The sequence below is a fragment of the Saccostrea cucullata genome, unplaced genomic scaffold (assembly GCF_032062105.1).
Source record: "Saccostrea cucullata isolate Sc308-1 unplaced genomic scaffold, CSIRO_AGI_Scuc_v1 ctg602, whole genome shotgun sequence".
Lineage (NCBI taxonomy): Eukaryota > Metazoa > Mollusca > Bivalvia > Ostreida > Ostreidae > Saccostrea > Saccostrea cuccullata.
Genome location: NW_026926551.1, coordinates 94,639 through 110,422, shown reverse-complemented (window position 1 = coordinate 110,422; position 15,784 = coordinate 94,639). Strand labels below are relative to the sequence as shown.

Sequence of the window (15,784 nt, the reverse complement as noted above, 5' to 3'; positions counted from 1 at the left end):
AAAATTCTTTTAGAACATTGTACTGTTGAGCAAAAGTGTCATCTCAAATGTTTATAAAACTCTGAGCAGCAGCTGCAGATTGAGAAAATATTACGTGGGATATGCTGAAAATGTTCAGAGAAACGTCAGTCACTGGTTTGAATGTACTTTAAAAAAGACAATTACTAGGTCATCATGAAAGAATTGCGTTGCCAAACCCAGATAATTTTAGAACAATTTTAAAGATATGTTTGACAGTCCTATGATCCTGTACTTGACCAGGTCTAATATTAAGCTGTCACACACCTCTCAGTGGTCGACAAATACCTGTTATTACGGAACAGAAGCCTGCATTCTGGGAAGATCCTGCACAACGTTTGAATCAGAATACATCATTTGTAATTTAAAGAGTTAATTTGAAGAGTTGAAATGTTAAAGTGCCTTTATATGACCCAGAAAATAATGCAGTGATGTATATTACCATGGATTTGGGGATTAAATTACAGGTTGAAGCAAACAGCTAGGGTTAGAAAGTCGTAAAAATATCCAGGCTCCCCCAACTGTCGCCAAACAAGGAATAAAACCTTATTCTATTTCTCAGGACAGAAACAGGGGGAAATAAAATGACATTGTCTTTAATAGAGCTCCCATAATATTTAGAACTCAAACAACTTTTAATGTTTTAGACATGCAGTCCAATCTTTGTCATCTCATTAATACTTTAATTAGAATTATTTAAACTACTTAACTGTTGATATGTACTCTTCTAACTCTTTGTGGAAATAACAATTATTTTATTGTTAAAAAACATTTAAAACAACTAAAAAAAACAATAAAACTATGTATATAAATATCTGACAATGCCTTGAAAAAGTCATGACTAGGTATACACAAAAATAACCAAAGAAAGATTGCTATTTGCATTTTTTAAACAAGTTCATAAAGTTTCTGCCGTTCTTTTCTGAGCCTGATTGACAGGGTCGTAACCTTGAGAAAATCGGAGACCTCTTCATTCCCCGGGTCAATGCACATGTCAGAGGATATTCAGCCATATTGATTGAATCCCACCCGAGAGTTAGGAAGCACAGCAAACATGACTTCTGCATTTTCTATCTCCATTATCATAAGTTGATATCAATGTTCTGTTCGGTACCTCACTAGGATCAGAGTAATTACCAATAACATGCACTTTCAAACTATTTTCAAAATATTATTCATATTATTTCAGGCTGAGTGGATGTACACAAATAATCCTGGTAAAAGAACTATAATACATAATACACAGCATATGGAAGCCAATTAATGTTGTAAAGGTTTGATCAATACTATCACAATCCTTCATATTAATTGGGTTTTTTTCTCTTTTTCATATATACCTGGTACTACATTCAAAAGAAATTTCAAAGTGACTCGATAAACTGATTTTTTTATGTATAGTTTTCATTTAGGGATGGGTGAGGGGTGGAGGTTGCATGAACTTCAAATCAATTTTAAAAAATACCTCCTACATATGTATTTATTTTTCTGTCTAAGTCAGTGGTGCATGGTGTGTGTGTGTGTGGGGGGGGGGCTATTGTAAAGTCACATGTATATAGAGATAAATTAAGATCGATCTGCTCAACATTTTTTTAGGGGGGGGGAGTCTTTCATAAACATTAATAAATTTAAGATACTCATGAAAACATTTGCACATAAAAAATTCATTTTTTCTAATTAAAAAATCTGACAGTTTCCTGCCTTTTTTAAAATGACTCAAATTCCTTTCATTTAACAAAATAATAGGAAATTTTAAGTTTTTTTTTTTTTTTTTTTTTTTTTACAAATTCTCATTCAAGGCCTCAAATATACACCCAACCTGATATGAGTAAGAATTGTATTCTATATATCTTTGTGAAGAACACAGGGCTAAATAAGGCTCTGGCCTCATTTAGATAAAATATATATTTATCTAACATTAACCCAACTCTCTCTCTTTTCAATTTTTTAAAAACATTAAAAATTGAAACCAAAGTTTGAGGGCAATTAATTCCATCCGAATGTTTTGCCGAAATTGTGTCTTGACATTGCATCTTCTTCAAGATAAACCCCCAGTTTGAAATTCCTTCAGGTTGTTACAAAACTGCAAGATTAATTACACTGAAAAAATAACGAGACTACACAGAGAAATTCAGTCGCATTCAAAGATAAATAAATTCTCCTGCTTTGTAATTGCCAATAAACATGTAAATTATACATCCAATTGTTCTGCATGGTTTAGGATTAGAGTGCAATACTGGGATGACTAGCATTCTTTTCCTCCTTCTAATGACCTCCAGTCCCATCACACCTGATGTACAGAAAGTAAATGTGGAGACCTTATTCATACCATCCATGATGAGCATACTAAAAGCCTTTAAAAGCCCATCAAAATTCATTACTACATCAGGTCTCTCCAATCTCAGTCTCCCTAGCCAGGGCAACAAAAACCCAATTAACGAATTCTCCCTGAGAAGTGAGAACAAGTGCTCTTATTAAAAGCTTATTCATGTGGGACTGGAGATTCTATCAGATTTCCCCTGGACAGTTTTTTTTTTCAATCAGTCCTCTATAAAATTAGGCACTAGTGGACCATTACACTGGGTGGTAGTCATTCCTTCCTCCAACTCAACCACCATGTGAGGACGTGCACATATCCCACTCCATGCTTAATTAATTTCTTAATTAATGTACTGATTGCTCTGTGAAAGGTATGTCACCGATATTCTAAAACATTTGCTTTAACCAAGAACAACATGCAGGAAAGATTAAAAAAAATCTCTCTTTCATTCAAAATTATCTATTTAATCTGAATTTAGAAGGAAAATCAAAAGGAATAATTATCCTTTCATCTTCCAATAACAAGAAAAGCTTTAAATGCTGATGCAAAAAAAAAAAAAAAAAATTAAAAGCTAGTTTCAAAAAAAAATCTGTAAAATCCCTTTAAATGCTTATCAAACCAATCTGCAATTATCAAATTAAATATCTGAACTTGCCATGTTTAACAGGTTTACTCTGGCATTAAATTTTTATTCAGTAACTGGATGAAATACCTGATTGTCTAGTTCCCTTCCCCCTTCAGTACCACAAGGTCACTGGATTCAGACTTTGACAGATACCTTGCACTGCCTGCTGCATGTTAGGGACCCCTTCTCTTTAGCCTTTTCTTTTCCAATAACTGCATTATACATTCTTTTCTTCTTTAGATGATTGCTATCTCTTCATTTTTCACCACTCCTTGCTTCCTAAAGGTAACCCCTGTTAAGGAAAATACAAATAATTAACTACAGATAAAAATCTCTCCCTCTCAATTTAAATGAAAAGCAGGTATTAACCAAAAACAGGGGACTAGTTCACTGAATGATAATCATTTAGTATCCAGCTAATTATTCAATACATTGCCAGCTATTATGGTATTATTTAAACACTGAAAATTATTTATTCTTTTGGTCATATGTTCATATTTTTTGTAAAGGGACAGCTAGCCCTCCTTTTTTTTATCTTCAGACACCTGCTTATTTGGCTAAAGAGAGTAAATGTAGGTACCGGTATATGTAATTTCTACATGTGCATATGTACGAAATTCTGCAATGAGCTAACAACATATGTCCATTTTATAAAAACAAACTTACTTTCACAATTGGGATTACATAAGATCTAAGAGTGTTTATATAATGCATTCAGATTCTGTGGTGAACAAATTATTTGATTCACACAAACTTGAATTATCATACACTCAATTTGTCTCCTCAAAATTTGCTTTTTCAATCCTTGTCTTATTTCTCCTTCCAGCAAATGGAAGACTAAATTGAATACTTTAATGAAAAATTTCAGACTCATTTGCCAAAGTTTGCATGACTTCAATTCATTTCAAAAAGAGACAATCTTTCCTATATATCAATTTTGGTTGCAATAGCTACAAGTTTTTGATATCAATTGTAGATGCCCTTATCAATTTTTTTTTATCATAAAAACAACTCGAAACAATTTTAATCATCAAGACATTTAAACAATCTTTCTATTTACTAATGAATTTTTGTCTATATATCAGTAATGTTTCATCTTATTTTTCAGAACAACTCCATAAAAGAATTTAAAGTTTTTATTTTTTAATGTGGCAAACTTACTTCATGTCTAGAGGACATATCATTCATCTGTTAATTGATATTTTATGGAGAAAAAAAATCTCAGACACAAACTTATTTTTATACAGTTTTCAATTTATCTAATTGAAAATAAAGAAAATAAAATCTCTTTCTTGATTAATTTCTTTCATGCATAAAATAATATTCATTATAATCAGCTTTTCTGAAATTTTATCAATTCTGGTCTATGAAATTGAAGCTTAACAAAATCACATGTACTTCACAAAAAATAGATTTAAATAGACAATTGATAATGTACCGGTAACCACAAAGTTTCAGTGTATAAATCTACTACCTATCAAAATAAGTACAATGGGGAGAAATCATTTATATGAATCTTCATACTTTTGGTTCTTTGATTAGGCTTCCTATGAAAGTTGAAGTCTCAGCTTTAAGCTTTAGAGGTATAACATATAAGCTTCCAACTGAAATAATTCAAAAGAGACAATTATAATAAATACAATGTACACTGATGGTGTTGGACAGTGCACTGAAACAATGTCCTTTATTTGTATCTAGACTGGAGACCGAAAATGAGTTTTCTTCAGACTTTCTTAATCATTATGTCATATGGAACCATAACTATGGGTCCCTAATGATTACTGTAGGAAAAGTGTCATATATCTATATCACATTTAGCAGTGTCTCCTGAAGCTTCAGGAAGTAACCAGACAATAAAATATTACTCTGGGGGAATTTATTAACACTGTCAGAGGTATAATGTTCAGTTTATTGATAATAAGTATGAATTTTTACTCCCTCATTCCGGTTTTCACATCTATTAATAGTGTTTCTTCAGCTGATCCAGACAATTGATCATGTGATGTTTCCCATGATCCCTCACTCTGGATCGTCCTGGCAACCATAACACCTCCACTGTCTCTTTCACACTTAGTATGTCCCTAGCAATGTTTCCAAGTCTGGTAAACTGAAAACAAGATAATAAGAAAAATAAATAAAGTTCAAACAAAATTATTTGAGTTCATGGGAAAATATGGATAATCATCAAATATTTTCTGTGCTCAACATTCTGTCCAGATGTTCATTGAAAAAAATCTAAGGGAAAAATAGTTTTTTTCATTTGATTTTTAATTATCGCTAAATTTTGTGGCAGAATTCCAAAGTCAGCATGCTTTTCATCAAACCTCCAGAAAATTTACAGTGGAAACATATTGTACACTATCTGCTATGATACAACATATTTTGTTCCTCCCTTAATGAGGAAAAAATGTCAAATAACTGTACAACTTCTGTTTTTCATGTCCCTCAGAAGAAGGATCACTTACCATTTAATTTATTTTCTTTGCATTCACAGACTGAAGTGCACCATCAGCACAGTCAAACATGCAGATGCTTGTGAAACTGACACTAGTTCTGGAAGAAACCGACACCCCTGTACTTGAAGAATGAGGGCTCACATTGGCATATCTGTCAGAGACTTCAGACATTAATAACAAACTTTTTTCAATATTATTATAGCAATTTGTGAACTACTTACAGGTTGCATAACTAAACATGGTTTTTATATTCTAATCTAATCTAATGATAGTTTTTGAAGGGAAGTAACTCCAACATGATAAATGATGTGTACACAATGAGCATACACTGTAAATGTGCATACTATGACGTGCATCACTAATTTTATAAGAAAAAAATGTACATACTGGGCATGGTTGAACAGATATGAATAAGAATTACTTAACACAAGAACATTTTGAGGTTCTTAATCTGGGTTCTGGCTGTAATGTCCTTCCTGGTTCCTATCTATGAGATGTTCATGTGGATCCTGACTGTAATGTCTAAAGTTTCTGGCTCCTTGCTATAAAGACATTTAGGTTGGTCCTGGCTGTAATATCTTTTCTGGTTCCCAGCTGTTAGACCTTTATCTGTGTCTTTGCTGTAATGTGGTTCTTAGTTGCAAGGTCTTTATCTTGGATCTGGTTTTAATTCAACTGTAACTTGTAAAGACCAATATTTTCAGAATCACTGAATATCACCAAGTAACTACAATGCACAAACAATGTATAACATAGTAGTATATTTTTTTCAAAGGTCTGATATTGTATATTATTTCAAAACCTTACTAAATCAGTAAATGAGAAAAAATGTTCCGATTTAATCTTCAATTAAGAAACACAAAACAAAATAAATAGGTAAAGCCACATTCCCCCTAATGGATGACCCCCTGATGATAACTACAGAAAAAGCAATCAGAAAAGCTGAGGAAGGGGATCTCATAGGAACACTGGGGATAGGTTTTTCATTAGTTTCAAATCTCCTTAGGGCTCGGGTATAAACACTTTAACATCAATATAAACAGCAGAGATGGAAGCTTACTGTTTAGAACACTTAAACATTTAAACCAATAATAGTTTAATGTAAACTTTTTTTCCATCTCATGTCAGATCCATAGAACATTTGAAAAAAAAAATGTGTTACTCATTGAAAATCTGGTTTTCTTTCAACATACAATTTTATTGTATAACCATCAAGGCCATATTTGATATAGAATTTTATGTATTAAGAACATCCTTTATTTGTGATCAATACATCACAATTTTGTAAATTACAATCATTTATTATATCCAGTAAAAGAATATACATAATTTCTTTAACTTAAAAATTGTCAATTATTGGAATTTTACTGAGAATTTAAATAGTGTAACAAACTTTAGGCTCTTTTTCATAAGATTTCTGGGCAAAGTGCAATGATGCCCAAAAGTCCCTGCACTATACCAGAAGAAGAAGAAGAAAGTAACAGAATGGTGGATGAAAGGATTATTTTTCATAGATTGCTTACTACTACTAGAGAATCTGGAGAATATCACATCCAATTTTAGTCTGAAATATCTGACGTTTTCCAGGCTTTTTTCGCGATTTTGATATTTTTCATGCCAGGTTTTCCTGGTTTTACTGGCACGTAAAATATCAAAATCGTAAAAACCTTGGAAAATGTCAGATATTTCGGACTAATACAACTTCTGACTGACCATTTCATTTTTTTTTTTTCAGATCAGCAAGCTACACTTTACTCGGATGGCTCAGTCTATCCCAAAAGCACGGGTCCAACTGACAAAACGGGTGAAATTCTTATTGGTCTGATGCACTGACTAGTAAAATTGATCCGTTTGTCCGAGATTTGTTTGTTTTGGTCGGGTTTTAAATTATATATTTCCTATTTCATCATATAGACGCTTTAACTAATACCAAAACACATTATTAAAAACGTTTTGTTGATTTTGAAATTGTGTTAAATGTCCTGTGGAAATTTTTCTTTTTCGTGAAGACTGGGATGCGTTTTGCTTTTAAGTGCTGTGTTTCCAGTTTGTATGCTAGAATAGAGCAATCCAATCATACTGCAGTATTACATACCCAATCTTTTTGTCAGTTTTTGCTCTTGGTCTGTTTCTCTCTTTTGGATCATTCGAAAAAGACCTGTGTCTGCGACTTGTGATCTAACATTTATGTATACCGATCCCGACGCTTTAACTAATACCAAAACACATTATTAAAAACGTTTTGTTGATTTTGAAATTGTGTTAAATGTCCTGTGGAAATTTTTCTTTTTCGTGAAGACTGGGATGCGTTTTGCTTTTAAGTGCTGTGTTTCCAGTTTGTATGCTAGAATAGAGCAATCCAATCATACTGCAGTATTACATACCCAATCTTTTTGTCAGTTTTTGCTCTTGGTATATATCTCTCTATATATTCGAAAAAGACCTGTGTCTGCGACTTGTGATCTAACATTTATGTATACCGATCCCGACTTTTAAACATGTTATAATTACGAAAACTAATGAAATCCGAAATTCATTCAAATTTGGTTGGTTGGGTGCAAATACCAAAATCAAAATATAAAAATATTAATATAGATTTAAAGAATAACAATCACTAGCTTATTAATAACTTATGGAGCACATTAAGGGGTGGGGGAGGAGGTTCGCTTAGACTGTGAGTGATAGACTTTGACAGGTTTGTTGAATATCGGCTCTGTCGATGACTTCTAATCGCTGGAAGGTAAGCGGGGTCTATATGCTTTATTATTATCTATTTTTTAAACAATAATTAAAAAAAAAATACATTGAGATGTTCATAGTTTCAGGGGATGCGTGTTTCATTCATTTTCCTTACATATTTTTCTTTTTTTTCTTTTTCTATCTAGTAAAGACCATACTTGGTTCCTGTTGTCAGTGAATTGATTAACAGTGATAAAACAAGTTCAAAAGAACGAAAATCATGGCGTTGGGAACACGTTGAACCGTATAGCCGAGTGTCAGTGTTCCGATTTGCTTCACATTCGTCTTCATTTATCAATTCTATTCAATATGTTCCCACACAATAAAACGGGAAAGGGAGAATGAATATCAGCAAAATTTCAGCGTCATGCATATTTGAAAAAAAAAAATTGAAAAAAAATTGCAGTATTGAATCTAAATTTATATATAGGTCTTGTCTGGGTTTTCCAAAAACGTTAATCGAACAAATCCTAATCACTTCCCACGAACAACTTGTGATCTGCAAAACTCATTTATCAAATCTTATATATACCGTGATTAGAGAAATGTTTGCCTCAATTTTTATTCGATGTTATGTCGTGAAGATAAATGCTTCTCTGTCACGGGGTGTAAAAAGAGCGGGAAATTGCGATACGTCTGGACGTGGTGTCGCAGATTTCAGTAAATTCTCTCATTATTGTTCCGGGGGCCTCACTCAATCCAAGTGTTTTTCTAGTCCACAAATTGTGAGATATTGCAAATCAATATACTAGATCCAATATAGTCACCACGAGATGGGACATTAGTCTCATTCCACTAAACTCATTTCAAGTTCCGGTAAATTCTCGTCTTTCGTCATCATGGTTTCTTTATTTATCCGCTATTGAAGGCACTTGATGTTGGAACATTTCGCTATACTGATATTCTTGGACTTTCAATTTACTTGATATTTTTAAGGTGTCAAATTTAGAATTCAAAGAAGACAATTTCGAAAAATGTATTTGAAGATATATATGGTCAAAATATTCCTACACTTGTCGTATTGCAACTTTTTAATATACCTGGTGATAAAGAAATATTTTAAAAAATAATTTGAGCATATCATAATTTCTGTTTTTACTACATATGAGATTCAGACAAGTGTTGTGTGAAACTTCCTTTTTTTAATCACTACTGAAATTTGTATTTCTTACATATGTATAGATGTATCTGTATAAGATATTTGTACCCCAAAACATAAACTGAAATAGTCAAATCAAATTATTTCCCTTAAAAACTCTCTCTCTCTCTCTCTCTCTCTCTCTCTCTCTCTCTCTCTCTCTCTCTCTCTCACGTTTCAATTTAGATTTGCAATTTTTTTAAAATGTTTTTATTAATGCAATAAGAATGTGATTTGGGAACAGAGATTATAGTTTATGAATGAATGAATAAATGAGGATTTTCCAACGTCATCGTAGAATACGTATTTTAAACTAATATTAACTCAATAATCTTGGATCGGATATCAATTAACAAATGAAAATATGCGAATAGATCATTTATTTATATGCGAATAAATCATTTATTTGAAAAATAACAAACTTGAAAATAATAATGGTGTAAAAGTAAACATGAAATTGTCATATTACAGAAGCTTATGGATTTGTGCAGGTTTTAGCACGTGCACTAATTACTAGTATATAAAAAAAATGTAAAAAGGTCTTTTAAAAATCGATAGGCAGATGGTTTTTAACAAAATTAAAATCAAGACCTAAAGAAGTTAATTTTTTATGAAAATGCCCATCGACCTTTACCATTGATCATTTCTGGACAATGTTTTACGTCAAAGTACTATATATAGTATAAGTGCGCACAAACTGCTGTATATGTATGAAACGATCCTAAGCCTTTGTGTGTTTAATGTGCTGTGTACTATTTCTTATTGTAAGTTATCCCAATCACTGCATAAACCAAACCAGAACAGTTATGTCAATAAAATCTAAAAATCCGTAAGCCAAATTCAGAGAGAGAGAGAGAGAGAGAGAGAGAATCTACACACTTTCACATATAGATCATATCACCGTTTTTCTGAACTTGGGAAAACAAAATTTGGATGCTTTTAACTTTTCTTTACTCATACACATACCATGTATTAGTCGAATTCTGTTCTTTTGAGATTGTTTTTGAAATAGCAGAACAGTAGACGTCACAGTGGCTTAAGGTAATTCCACCCTGCTATGATGTCACAGGTTTTTGCAAAAACTGTAATTAGTTTAAATTCATACCTAATAGAACAATATCTCTTGAAAGAATGCTTTACAATAGGTGTAATGTTAAATATTGTTAAGTTAAAGAATTTAAAAAATGCATATTTTCTATATTTAATCAATCATTATGGAACGCCATAGCTGCCTTAAGGTATGGTACATAATGTTACATGGTGTGTTCTATATAATAAAGGGTTGAATTAATATAATAAATGGTCTCCACTTCTTGTTAAAGGGTGAAGCGCATATAATACATGGTGTGTTTAATATAATAAAGGGTCGGTTCTTTATGTTAAATGATCACCATTCCATGTTAAAGGGCGAAGCGCACATAATACAAGGTCGCCGCTACTAGTTATAGGGTGAAGTATACAAATTAAATGGTGCATTCGATATAATAAAGGGTGGAATTAATATGTTAAATGGTCGCCGCTACTAGTTATAGGGTGAAGTATACAAATTAAATGGTGCATTCGATATAATAACGGGTCGGTTTAATATGTTAAATGGTCGCCGCTACTTATTAAAGGGTTAAGTATTTAAATTAAATGGTGCATTCGATATAATAACGGGTCGGTTTAATATGTTAAATGGTCGCCGCTACTAGTTATAGGGTGAAGTATACAAATTAAATGGTGCATTCGATATAATAAAGGGTGGAATTAATATGTTTCATGGTCGCCGCTACTTGTTATAGGGTGAAGTATACAAATTAAATGGTGCATTCGATATAATAACGGGTCGGTTTAATATGTTAAATGGTCGCCGCTACTTATTAAAGGGTTAAGTATATAAATTAAATGGTGCATTCGATATAATAACGGGTCGGTTTAATATGTTAAATGGTCGCCGCTACTAGTTATAGGGTGAAGTATACAAATTAAATGGTGCATTCGATATAATAACGGGTCGGTTTAATATGTTAAATGGTCGCTGCTACTAGTTACAGGGTGAAGTATACAAATTAAATGGTGCATTCGATATAATAAAGGGTCGGTTTGTCATGTTAAATGGTCACTGCTACCTTTTATAGGTTGAAATATACAAAAAGGGGTAAAGATGTGTCAAATTGTGTAGCTAATTTTACATAGTTTCAAAAGAAAAAAAAAAGCAAACAATAAAAATAGAAAAAATAAACAAGCAAACAACCCCCACCCCCATTACATCTCAGAATAAGTAAATTTAATCTGAAACAATAAAATATCAAGATATCTATGTAAGTCTGTGGTACGAGGGGGAAAGTGCACTCTTTGATTTTTTCATTCCAATGCCCCCCCCCCCACTTTTTGTTGCAGCTTGGTTGAAGTAAAGTTTGTCTCACTTTAAAGTATTTAATTAAGAATATTTCGAAAAAGTTAGAGAAAGATCCTAAACCCCCAATAGTTTTTCAAATTTAAGACTGTAAATTATTGACGGCTTTCAATTTTTACCCCCCTCCCTTCATTAACCGTACGGCAAAAAGAGAAGTAACACTCATGAGAGGTGCGCCCCCCCCCCCGGAAATAGTTTTTTCACATTTGAAAAACAGTTTTGTGGGGGGGGGGGTGTTTTTGTTTTTGTTTTTTTTTTTTTTTTTGCTTGTCAAGAGATGTCAGGAATGAATGTTTATTTTACTGGGGTGGACCCCTCCCTTGGAAAAAAAATTCCTGAACCGCATCCGCGCCTGACACTAAGCTCTCCCTCCCCTATCATTAGCCTTTTTTTGCAATCGTACTTGATAGATTTACACATTTAAAAATACGAGACATTTTTGTTCCATCAGCCAGTTCTACACAGGATAAGTTCGTCCCATTTTCTTTGCAAAATTTCACCCGGATTACTCATTCTTAATACCTTTCTTCCTTTTTTATCTTTAAATAAGAATACTAAAGGAGAACTGTGTCATTGAAATCCCTCTCTAACACCAGTTAATTAATTTATCATAGCTAAAATTTAATTTGCGTTTTTTGAAACCATGCATGTAAAATTAGCTGAACAATGCATGAAAATTGTACTTGACGCATTTTTAATGTGTTATTTAAATTATTTTAAATATTTATTACGTGCCTTTTATCCTATTACAAGTAGCAGTAAACATGGAAAACCAACCATTTACTTTGTAGAACAGACCATTTATCTACCATTGACTCTAAAACAAGTAGCGGTGACCATTTAACATATTAAACCGACCCGTTATTATATCGAATGCACCATTTAATTTGTATACTTCACCCTATAACTAGTAGCGGCGACCATTTAACATATAAAACCGACCCGTTATTATATCGAATGCACCATTTAATTTGTATACTTCACCCTATAACTAGTAGCGGCGACCATTTAACATATTAAACCGACCTGTTATTATATCGAATGCACCATTTAATTTGTATACTTCACCCTATAACTAGTAGCGGCGACCATTTAACATATTAAACCGACCTGTTATTATATCGAATGCACCATTTAATTTGTATACTTCACCCTATAACTAGTAGCGGCGACCATTTAACATATTAAACCGACCCGTTATTATATCGAATGCACCATTTAATTTGTATACTTCACCCTATAACTAGTAGAGGTGACCATTTAACATATTAAACCGACCTGTTATTATATCGAATGCACCATTTAATTTGTATACTTCACCCTATAACAAGTAGCGGCGACCATTTAACATATTAAATCGACCCGTTATTATATCGAATGCACCATTTAATTTGTATACTTCACCCTATAACTAGTAGCGGCGACCATTTAACATATTAAACCGACCCGTTATTATATCGAATGCACCATTTAATTTGTATACTTCACCTTATCACTAGTAGCGGCGACCATTTAACATATTAAACCGACCCGTTATTATATCGAATGCACCATTTAATTTGTATACTTCACCCCATAACAAGTAGCGGCGACCATTTAACATAGTAAACAGATCCTTTATTATATCGAATGCACCATTTATACACCTATCACCCGATAACAAGAAGTGGTGACCATATAACACATTAAACTGACCCTTTATTATATTATACATACCATTTATAATGTATCTTTCACTGTATAACAAGGAGTGGTGACCATTCAACATAAAGAACCGACCTTTTATTATATTGAACACACTATGTATTATGTGCGCTTCACCCTTTAACAAGGAGTGATGACCCTTTATTATATTGATTCAACCCTTTATTATATGGAACACACCATGTAACATTATGTACCATACCTTAAGGCAGCTATGGCGTTCCATAAATCATTCAATCTTTAAAAAAATGTTGACAAGGGCAATAACTCTTCTAAGGTCTCTTCATTCAGGCATTTGCTATATTGTTAGAGAGAGAGAGAGAGAAAAGAGAGAGAGAGAGAGAGAGAGGAACAGAGATCAGAATTTTGCATTTTAACCAGTTTTTACAAATTTTTCATAATACTGTTTACAAAAAATGTGCAATTTCTTGATGTTGACACACACTTCTGTTTATTTATGTTTCGCATCTTAAATAATATGGTGACCTATACATTTTTTGCAATAATTGGAAAGTTTAAAGTATATTAAATGAAAATAAATGCAGTTTTTGTCCTTTGAACCTATAAAATTGTGAGGGTGGAATCACCTTAACTCTATATCTACCCACAGATACTTGTTCTATCAACCCCAGCAGCTGTATGCACTTTCATTATGTCTATCATAATGTATCACATATCTCAAACAACATCAGACTCATTCAAACGAAGTCAATGATCAATGTATTTTGCTCACAGAGTTCTTTTCTAACCTAAATGTTTAAATGCACTTAAACAACAGCTTAATAAAATTTACATAAAAATTCTTTAGCAAATAACAAAGTGAAAAGATTTTCAAATTTGGCTTTAAAAAAAAACCGGTGAAGTTTTGCCGGACATTGGAATAATGAAATATAAGTGCTAGCTTTCATTCATCTTTTTTCGGCTGTCAAAAACGAGGCATGCTCCAGAGGAAATGATTAATGACCACGGGGCAGACGTGGATTTGCGCGCGCTAGGCAGACGATCAGATACATATCTTCTGCTTGTTCCCAAGCAGATTAAAGAAAGGATCAAGATTCCCTTTCATGCATGGCAAATAAAACGATTCTCCGCTACGTTGCTTCATTTTAAATCTATTTGGATTAATAGCAGACATGGTTAGCTGTATATAAAATTATCCAGCTTTCCATTTTCACCCATCGATCCTGAAGTTTATTTTTCCGTTATCCTAATCAAAATCCGTAATGTCGTGTCATTAGAAAGCCATTACTGTTTAAGGTGGATTATATACGTACTTTGATGCCAACATTCATATTTTGCAATGCTGTCGAATTTTCTGCCAAATTAAGTCTTGATTTTGGTTTTAAAAGTTATTTTTGTATCATAATAGTCTTTTTCAGAGAATAGTACAAGTTAATGGTAAAACATATTGTCATAAAAAGATGAGAAAAATTTGTGAGGAAGCTACATGAGCAATTTAAAAAAAGAAGTTTTCAGATTTTTAACAAAATATACATGTACATTGTACAAGAATTTCATCCAATTGTTCGTGTGTCCCCTTTTTATGGAGGTTTTGGTGTGAGTTGAAATAACCCTTTTCTAATATTGTTAATTTCAGATAAATTTTTTCCCCATTTGTTCCTATAAATTCCATCTGGGTTTTGGAAGTTTGCACACTTTTTTTGAAAAGTCATATTGTAATGTAATACTTACAACATGAAATCAATCCAGTACCGACTTGAACTTAATATTTAAGATCAGGGTAAACAAGGCACCTGTTATTATATTTTGCAATTCCTATTGCTTAAGAATTTTGCAAAAGAACCCTAACTTTTTCGTACTCTCAACTGCAAAGAGAAAAAAGGAAGTCTTATAACTAGATTTCAGTCACAAAAGTCTTTGATATAACTAATTAAGGGCTGGATATTGCAGATTTGACCTTTGTAGACGTTCATTCCTTCTTACTTTTTATTTGCTCAAAGAGAAAGTTTTGAAAAGTCTAGACACGAGTCCTAAGGTCGGAATAAGCGAATGACAAACACAGCTTTATTCCAATTAATATCTTGCTATCACTAATCTGTACATATTCACCTCAAAGGAAACTTAGAGGCAGTATTTCGTAGAATTTCATTAACTTTCATTACCTAAGCCTAGCTACAAGCTAAATTTCATATCAGTTATTTATGGAACTAAAAATAAAATTTACTTTGACTTAAATTATTTATTGTGTAAATTAGAAATGCATTTCTCTTTTTTTTTTTTTTTAATTTTATCAGAATATATGATGCTATTTCATGCATGCATGTTCATATTTTTTCAAATATTTTAAACAGTTAAATGTACCATAGAATTATATCAACAGGGTTCTAAGGGTTAACACTTGACTGTGCAGGTGTAAGATAATTGGTGG

General features: G+C 32.5%; 1 protein-coding gene across 3 annotated transcripts in view; it reads right to left on the bottom strand.

Moving 5' to 3' along the window:
• LOC134272014 (discoidin domain-containing receptor 2-like) overlaps positions 1 to 3,230 on the bottom strand; it is an 88,488-nt gene extending 85,258 nt beyond the window's left edge. For 2 of the 3 annotated variants that reach the window (XM_062754248.1, XM_062754249.1), the window contains exon 1: positions 3,048 to 3,230. The gene's annotated coding sequence lies outside the window, so the exon portion shown is untranslated. The remainder of the gene's footprint in view (positions 1 to 3,047) is intronic. The other variant, XM_062754250.1, reaches the window with a different exon arrangement.
• Between the last annotated feature and the right edge of the window lie 12,554 nt (positions 3,231 to 15,784).